At 35.5% G+C, this 9,607-nt stretch overlaps 1 protein-coding gene across 2 annotated transcripts in view; it reads right to left on the reverse strand.

Moving 5' to 3' along the window:
- Nucleotides 1-7,215, reverse strand: part of LOC136844381 (uncharacterized) — a 74,669-nt gene extending 67,454 nt beyond the window's left edge. Inside the window, exon 1 of one of the 2 annotated variants that reach the window (XR_010854855.1) lies at nucleotides 7,073-7,212. The gene's annotated coding sequence lies outside the window, so the exon portion shown is untranslated. Of the gene's footprint in view, nucleotides 1-7,072 lie in introns of both variants that reach the window. The other variant, XM_067113465.1, reaches the window with a different exon arrangement.
- Nucleotides 7,216-9,607: the final 2,392 nt, after the last annotated feature.

Genomic DNA, 9,607 nt, shown 5'->3' on the forward strand with positions numbered 1-9,607 from the left:
CCAGTTATGATGAATTTAGTGCTCAAAAGAAAAAATGGTAGATCAATTTTTTTTTTACAGCCCATAGGGACACAAGCCTAAGGGGAAAATAAATTTCATTTAAATTTTAAAGACTTCCTATTTTGTACTAACAAATTACTGCATGTCATCAACATTTGCTTGGTTACCACAGGCCATAATTAAGATCAAAACTGTCCTTTCAGTCTTGCATTGATGAAGCTGATCACAGTAAAATCCTCACACACGGAATACATGAGCTACTTTAGACAACTCATTAAGTTCCCAATGAGACTATCAATTATTCACCATCTGAGCAGTTGGGAGGGAACTGGACAGCATATTAATATATAGTAGTACAGTTCAAATGCCGCTAACAAGGGACCAAAAGAGTAATTTACAAAACCTTGACTTGATTTAAAATTCCAGTCTCTACATGTTGGATGAAGGCCCCACTATCACCCTCAACCTTCAGAATATGAGCTGAACATTTACCAGAGGTAAAATAGTGATCAAAATATCTGGACAGTACAGCAGAATGCACTCTATCATCAGAGATCTAACACAGCATGCACACCCCGATACAATACTTCCTTCTAAAATTTGTGCCAAAACTGAACTCACGTAAATCCATCTCTGTTCAACTAATCAAATAAAATGAAAATGACTAATGCTGGAAACTATATTCTGTATACTGTACAGTATAATAGTGTATAGGGGGAGTTGAAATTCCATTTTTTCTTAAAGGGCCAAAATCACAAAAGGGCCCTAGAATAGATTTCTTGAACTAAAATTCAAGTATATGGCATCCTTCATTCCAGGTATAAATACTGTCACCATATCCCAAATCCAGCTGCCAGCTTCAGAACATAATACAGTTAATGCTAAAGCTCCAAACTACCAGATAAAACAAGCAATTTATTAAAAGCTGCAGGAAAACATGTTTTCATACAAACTTATTAATCATGAACAGCCTTACTGTATTTCCTACCCCTTAATGCCACCACTAATCTTCTGATATACTTGCACAAGCAGACCTGCACCACTCACTAATGATAGTTGTTATACTCACTTCTCTGTGGCAGCCATGCCGTCAACAGATGATGCTGTGGCCATAATTGGTTTGCTGACAGCAACTAAAAATTATAAACACCTAAAAATTATATCTAGTGAAGGAGTGGCTGTTATCAATTGTTAACAGATGATGTTAACAATGAGTAAACACACACGGTCTACTTTTGTTTAATTTTGTTCATTTACTATATTCAATCATATTTTTTTTATTTTGAAACTAAATTATATACATATTGCATAATCATGAAGAGACGCAAATAGGCCTACAGTGGTTAAGCATTTGCGACTTCAGTTAAGTCGCGGATTTTTCTGTGGAACATAAATCCAAACAAATCATGGAAAATTCACTAATTCGCAGATTTTTTCATAGAGCAATATTTCCTAATTACTGTATTTTCATGTTATTTACGTGACTAAATACATTCTTTATGGTAAAAAATTCTATAGTAATTTTTCAAATATTAATATTAATGTACACACAGCAAAATACAAATACTGTGTTTTTTTTTCTTAAAAAGTAGAATCCCTCAAAATCACAAAACAGCTGTAAACATATATCTCAGTTTTCTCTCTCTCTCCCCTTTAAAAAAATATGAATTACTGTATCATAACCATAAAAATACGAAACTAAATCTCCAAGAAGTTCACAATGCATACTAATGAGTGCATGCATACTTATGTATGTTACAATGACTTACTAATTTTCAAATATTAATACTAATGTAAATAGCAAAATATCAATAAAATGTTATTTCACTTACAGAATCCATTTATACTATATCATTATACTGATCTATTATCAATGTAATCTGTATAAAAAAAAAGATTATCCCGACATTTGCAACGTTTACGTTCTCAGAATCAGTTGATTGAGCCAAATACCAAAAGAATTAGGAAAGTAAATTTTTAGTCGCTAAAAGAACCGAATGTATTAATGGAATTATTATTCTTAATGTTTTACATACAAGTAAAACCCATATACAAAGGTTAACTAACATACTTTATGTTAAAGTAAAATCACTCAAAATCACAAAACAGCCGTTTCCTAATTCGTTTTACCAATGTAAACATACCTCAGTTCTCTCTCTCTCTCTCTCTCTCTCTCTCTCTTTCTCAGTACTATACATATCCTGTAATGAAATATAAAAATACAAAACTAAAACTCCAAGAAGTTCACGACACATACGAATGAGTGCTTTACCCGATTTACTGTACCATTTTTATTAAAAGTTTAGATGATTCTAAGTATTTTTAACACACACAACAGCACACACGTGAATATTTTATCACTGTTGATTGCATTTATAATTTGGTATTTTTTTTAATGCACATTTAAATATTTAGATACAGTACTTAACTCTACTTCTGAATTCCCAATGTTTCCCCTATCTACTGTAAAAAAAAAAAATGGGACAACTTGAATACTGTGTGAATGAAAATGGCTGTGCCTGAATATAGGGAGAACTTGATTAGTTTTCACATGTAGCTGTAAGCCATGTGTTTTTAAGGGTAATGTTGTAAAATGACTTTGAAATGATAATAAAGTGTTTTAGGCTGACAGTTTAAAGTATACGTGGTGTAGGATGATAGTTTAAGGTATAGCCTATTTGGTGTTTAAACTATTAAAAGAGGCAGTTATACATGTTTTTACGGGGGTACCGAATTTATCGCGGATTTCAGCTTATCACGGGTGCTTGTGGTCCCTAACCCCCGTGAATACCAGGGGTTGACTATATTCTTGTTTTACATTACTTCGCTATACAAAATTGAATATTTATTCTCGTTTACAAACTAACTTGCATAAGTGGTTTATAACCATGATAAACATGCATGGGCTTAATCAGCTGTGATATTTGGATTTTACTTGCCCTAGACAAGGATCATTCATATAGATTTCAATGAAATATTATGGACAATCAGGAATAACACTCACACTTTCAGCTTTCATTTTACACAAATATTTTTTCTGTGGAAAATGTGCAAAATTATAAACATTATTCTGACAGCTGTATTATTAAAAAAAAAAAAAAATCTGATACACACTCAATTTAGGTATGAATACTTTTACATTCAATAAAGTTAAGCACTTTTGTTTCAAACTGGATGGGAAGCGAACTGAGACAAAAAAGTGGCCTCTCCACATTAACGATGACGTGAGCCTGCACAGGTCGTTGTGATGCAGGCATATTTAATGAGATGAACTATTTGCTTAGGTAGCATGCACAGGCAAGTAAACTGTGTAGGCTGTACACATTAACATTCTATTGTGCCTGCACAGGTCAGCTGTGTAGGCACATCTGCACAGGTATACCTGAAAATTAGTGGCAGTCTTTACCCGCACCAGTTAGCACCCAGTGAGCATGGTTGTATTTCACTTCAGTGATTTATGGTGTTCTAGATTAGGTTAATTTAGGCAAGGATATGCAAACCCACCAACCCCCACGTGATGGGGAAGTAAGAACCCAGATTCTAAGTCAGGTAAAATACAGCAGTGTATTTTAACCTTACTTTCTCTAACCTGGGTTCTTACTTCCCCATCACCTGGGGTTGGTGGGTTTGCATATCCTTGCCTAAATTAACCTAATCTAGAACACCATAAATCACTGAAGTGAAATACAACCATGCTCACTGGGTGCTAACTGGTATGGGTAAACACTGCCACTAATTTTACCTGACTTACAGTCTTCTTAGTCAGGTTAGGTAGGGTTCTTCTCTTCTGTCAGTTAAGGACCTAGCACCCTTAGTCAGATTTAGCTGGGATGGGTAAAGTTAGGATGCATCCCTATGACTAACACGTGATATATTTGTCCTTCATGATGTGTTTTGTGACTGATGCTGATTAAGGGCACAGACCATGTAAGTTTCCCTGACTGGTTAACCTCTTAAAGGACCTATTTTTTAACAGTGTGTCAAGTTCTTCATTGGAGGGGTGGGTAGCGCTCTCGGCTAGCACGCTGTTGGCCCACCGTTCGACTCTCCGAATGGCCAATGAAGAGTTAGAGGAATTTATTTCTGGTGATAGAAATTCATTTCTCGTCATAATGTGGTTCGGATTCCACAATATGCTTTAGGTCCTGTTGCTAGGTAACCAGTTGGTTTCTTAGCCACGTAAAATAAATCTAATCCTTTGGGCCAGCCCTACGAGAGCTGTTAATCAGCTCAGTGGTCTGGTTAAACTAAGATATACTTAACAATGTGTCAATTTGAGACCTTTATATGGTCATTAACAAATTATCTCGTACATATTATACCTATTTTGGTCTATCACGAGATATCTCGTATGCTTAGTTTTAGTAATTATAAAACAACTAAACTTACCTACAAACAGGCAAAAAGAGGATGTACAACAAAGGAACGAAGTCTCAAGATCACCGATTAGTCAACATATCACAAAATACACTGTAGTCAAGAGACTAGCCAACAAAAGACACAACAGCAACCTGATAAATCAATAATATAACATATAATAAATCAACAACTTAACATATAAACAGTCTAAGATGACAAACAAAACCGCCAAACTTATGTAAAAAGAAGCCAAGAAAAAAAAAAAAAAAGACCAGGGTGACTGGTGAAGTGCTACTAATGATGTGTAGTTGGCACAAAAAAAAAAAGTCAAACTCGATAACTCACGACTGTAGCAAAGTACCACTGCCAAATGCCAAATATAGCGAGATATCTCAAAAAGCCTTAAAACAACACTGGATCCACGGACATCTCATATTAGTCCTATATTAGCATTTAACTTTTTTAAGAGATATCTCCTGGCAAGTCCAAAATTTTTAGAACACTGATCACTAGATATCTCGGGTTAGTCTAGTAAGGAGTTAAGTGATTTATGCATTTTTTACCACTTGTTTGTTAGCCTACATATACAGTAGAGCCATGAAAAAAAAACATAAAACAAGTAGTCTGCAGCCACAGTAAATGGTCTGAAAAATATGATGCATGAAGTTGGTGGGAAATTAAAGTATTAAAGTATTAGCCTACAGAGATGGATTAGGCCTAGTCGGGTTATTATGGGGTAAATAAGCATTTTTAATGAAACAATGCCAAAGTCATCAAATTCACTTAAAACCAATCACAAAAACTATAGCCCACTTCAAAGTTTTACATGAAGATACAATCTTAAAAGTAACATTTGCCCATTTGCCTGGCCAGCTGGATTCCCTATATGTTTGTGGTGGACATAGCCAAGCTTCAACTTAAATCAATATCATGGGACTGGGGCCAAGCAATGCTAAACCTAGGCCTACAAGCAATCAAGCAGCAACTCTGATTTAACCTCACCTAAGGTAGGCTATAGGACTCTACAAAAGCTTGGCAACTCTTGATTTACAAGAAAAAAGGTAAAATTTTACTTTAGACCATTATCACATTTTGGACTTGAAAATATAATTTTCCTGTTTTAGTGTACATTTTGATTGTTTTTGAGGCAAGGTTTCTTTTGCTGTAAATTTTACTTTAATACCAGTATCATCCCCATCAGAATTAGGCTAATGGGGGAACATAAAGGCTGGAAATATCTCGGGAACAAGAAAATTGTGATAGATCTAAGCATGCGTTTCGTATAATCATATTAAGGAAACTTGAGATCACAGCATAAAAACTCCATTATCAAGAAATAGTTTAAAGGAAAATTACACAAAAATAAAAGATAAGCTGCAAGCAGACAAGCTTAACATAGATTAGCCAAGAATATACTTCACCGTAGTGTAATGATGGAATTCCTTCTTTTGAATTAATGACAACACCCTTCATAGCCTAATTGGTGGACTAGAAAAACGAATTGGTTTTCATCTTATCAAGATGTTAAATTAACCACTCGAAGTTCAGATTTTCTATGATCGAGTGTGCGTACGTAAATGCGGAAGTGTAACCAAGTGTGTAGTTGCGTAAGCTCAAATCGCACTGTTCAAGACGTGTTAAGACGACTTGAGAGGGGAAAGGAATGTAGCTCCCTATATTTTCATTTGAAATGCCATATTTCTCCCTTGTAAAAGGGAACCAGTATAAGAACCAGTATAGGGTTCCAGTATGAGTACCAGTTTAAGAACCAATTCTAACAATTATGGAAGGAATCCACTAGGAATAAGTTGTTTACACCATGCAACCTCCTACTAAGAAACATTAAAACAAACCATGGGAGCCAGCCTTTCCCTCAACCCTAACCAAAAATAAAGGTTAATTCTAAGCCATAGTTCCATGGTGAGCTAGACTATGGCAATTGACGTTTTCCTATGTTATTTGGTAGATGTGACATTCCGCGGGCAAACGCCCTACCCACCTCCACAGCTAATACGGCAAAATTGTAACCAGTAAACACCCCTAAAAAACCAACCTAACATACCCTAGGAGTATTTACTGGTTACAATTTTGCCATATTAGCTATGAAGGGGGGTGGGGGGCTTGCCATGGAATGCCGGCTTCGATCTACCCCGTCGGTAGTGTGGTCTTCAAAGGTCAATTACAGTTTAGTTACAGCCGGCCAACAAAATATTACTTTAAATTCTTGTAAAGCAAGTAAAATATAACATAGGAAAACGTCAGTTGCCATAGTCTAGCTCACCGCGAACTACGGCTTAGAATTACCAAATACAGATTCGTTCCTGTCCGACGTCATGTACCTGTTCCAACTAAAAATGGGCCTAGAATATTAGCCTGGGCCTAAGAGGTACACTTGTGTTAGTCTATGTCAAAGGTTTGAATTGTTATTTATAGCTTGTCTGAGTTAGTTGTCCTACAATTAATGGTAGCCTCCGGATGTATATGTCAGGACAATTGACATATCAAGCCACAAGTAATAACAACATTATTATTAAACAATTATTACAGTAGATTGGCCACAACTATACTTTACCATTGATTATCCAAGACTATACTTGGTAGAACTATACCTTACCATAAACTAGCCATGATCATACTTTACCGTAATTTAGGCAATGTCCGACTTCAAATAACCAATGAACTTTAAAATACTGAAACAGTATATAATACTTACAGAAACTACGAGCACATATTATACCACCGGTGAAGCTTCTGAATAGTAACCTCCCATTTGAGAGTAAGGAATAAACGTTGGAGATGTCCGACGGCGTTTCGAATGCCCCTCCTTCTCACAATTGAAATCAGTCAACAACTGACGAGACATTTAAATGGGTGCAACATCTTTTTCGAATATGCACATTTCTTATATAAAATCGACAATACGAATAAATATACTTAATTATTGATGTTTTAAATTCTTATAATCAATAAAAAAATAATAATACCAAATTTATGCGCATACAGCTTAACTTACGGGCTTGCTTGAGATCTTAAAAGTGTTCTACCTGAAAACTTATCAAAAGTTCGAGTGCGTTGTCAAACCATAGAGCGCAATACTCTTGGGAATTCAAATTATAAACTCGGGGAAATGAAAAAAGTATCACAGTATGAAAGAGAAATCTATGAAATAAAGAGGTAGCCGAATCTAAGCATGAACAATAAGGGGAAAAATTAAATACCACAGGACCTTGGGAACGTTTCGCAATCATCGACGATTTCACTCGCATCACAGATGATGAAATCAATAATGACATAATGTATGGAAACCGTATAATACCACGCAGCAACTGAAGAAATTAAAGGACCAGAACAAACTAGAAGACAATAGCTCCACAAAGCAATGGTCAACAATAAAATATTCTGTGCTGTAAATCTTGAAAACTGCCACAAACTGTTCTTAACATGAAAAAATGTACAGCTTGGGGCATTTAAACCTGCATGCACTGGTGCAAAAAAAAGAGAGAGCTAACAGCATAAGGATCTAAGACCGATTGCCCTTACAAATACCCCGTATAAAATATGGGATAGAAGAGGATATAAGAAAAAATGTTCTGCTTCACTCCCAAAATTCTTTTAATTGTAATTTTTTCTGAAATTTGATAATCAAAGTCAGAAAATCTTAAAAATTACAAGTTGAAGGAATTATATATATATATATATATATATATATATATATATATATATATATATATATATATATATATATATATATATATATATATATAATAAATATATGTATGGAACTACGCATACAAAGTAAACATAAAGACCCACCTTTCATAGGCTCTTGTTATGCAGTGGTCATTTACCATTAAGCAAAAATCTAATAAAACCCAACTGATGCAAAACTTTTGTAATGGAGTGTCCTACGTGGATGTAATGGCCTCGCTGTTGAATCTTCTCCAGTCAAGAGTGATGTCATTCCAAAGGAGGCAGATTGTCCAACATAATATTGCTTTGTCTCAATTGTACTTGAAGAAGCACCCAATTATTGCCTAACACTACCACTAAACATAAGCTTAAATTTATCATACCAGATTTAGTTTACATTTTGTTTTTATTGTGTGTAATTCTATAGAGAACAAAAGATTAAAAATATTTAGGTATCATGCTAATGATGCTGAGGAATGTGAAGCCAATGCATATTTCATATCGATTTGTCTAGATTTATTTCAATATTTACTCATCTTACATGCTCTATTTTTTAACAGTATCTGCATTTACTTATCTTACATGGTCTATTTTGTAACAAAGGAGATTTTGTCCCAGTTTGGATATTGGAGTGTATTTCATGAATAGTCGGGGAGCTCAGGGACAGTGGAAGGGGTGATCATGCAGATTCATCTAAAAACATCAAATTTGGCCCAGGCGTAGGTTATACTATACTATTTCGAATTCTAGAGTGCCAAGAAATTTGCCCACTTTAACCCACTTTTGGGGAAAAACCCCTTGCGGAGGGTATTTTCTCGTTTTTTCTCCACAACGGTGCGTTGCCTGTGAAAATGTACACTAATAAAAAAAACTGGAAATAAAATTCTACAAAAGTTCATATTTATAAGTTGTTCTTGTAAATATAATAGTTTCTGCGTAACTCAGCCCGCAAGTGAAGGCACATTTTTCCGTAAATAAAACAAATCAATTTTGATTACTTTTTTTTTCAATAACTGAGGGTGACAATAACAAGGAAGAAGAGTGACTAGAATGCTTGTTCCTCCTTTCACAAATGTCAAACTTACTGGTAGCCTTAAACTCCTCAGGTATAGTCAAGACTGGAGGGCACCTACTGGCTCAGACACAGGCATCATCAAGACACTGGAGGACTAAGTATAGCAGATGAGGTGGTTACAGGAACAGCAGACACATTGGTAGCTGGTTGATCATTCCTCCCAGCAAATCCAGGAAGGATTGTTAGAATAGGTCATACTTCATGGATGTATTCAAAGGAAGACATCTCCCTTTGGCCGTACTCCTCCTTAAACAAGGGATGACCGGATTTGAAGGTTGTACAACTATTTACGCTGTTAGGAGGGGAAGAGAATTGGCAGGCAGTGGCAAGGAGCTGGAAGGATTTAGTAGTGTCACTGAAAGATTGCAGCCATCCAAGCAGCCCATCAAAATATCCCTCATCTTCCTCCTCCATTTATTGTATGTCTCTCAATGAGATAAGGTCCAATAAACACAAACGTTGCAGGGAATGGTGCGAGTGCAC

This window comes from Macrobrachium rosenbergii, chromosome 12 (genome assembly GCF_040412425.1).
Source record: "Macrobrachium rosenbergii isolate ZJJX-2024 chromosome 12, ASM4041242v1, whole genome shotgun sequence".
Taxonomy (NCBI): domain Eukaryota; kingdom Metazoa; phylum Arthropoda; class Malacostraca; order Decapoda; family Palaemonidae; genus Macrobrachium; species Macrobrachium rosenbergii.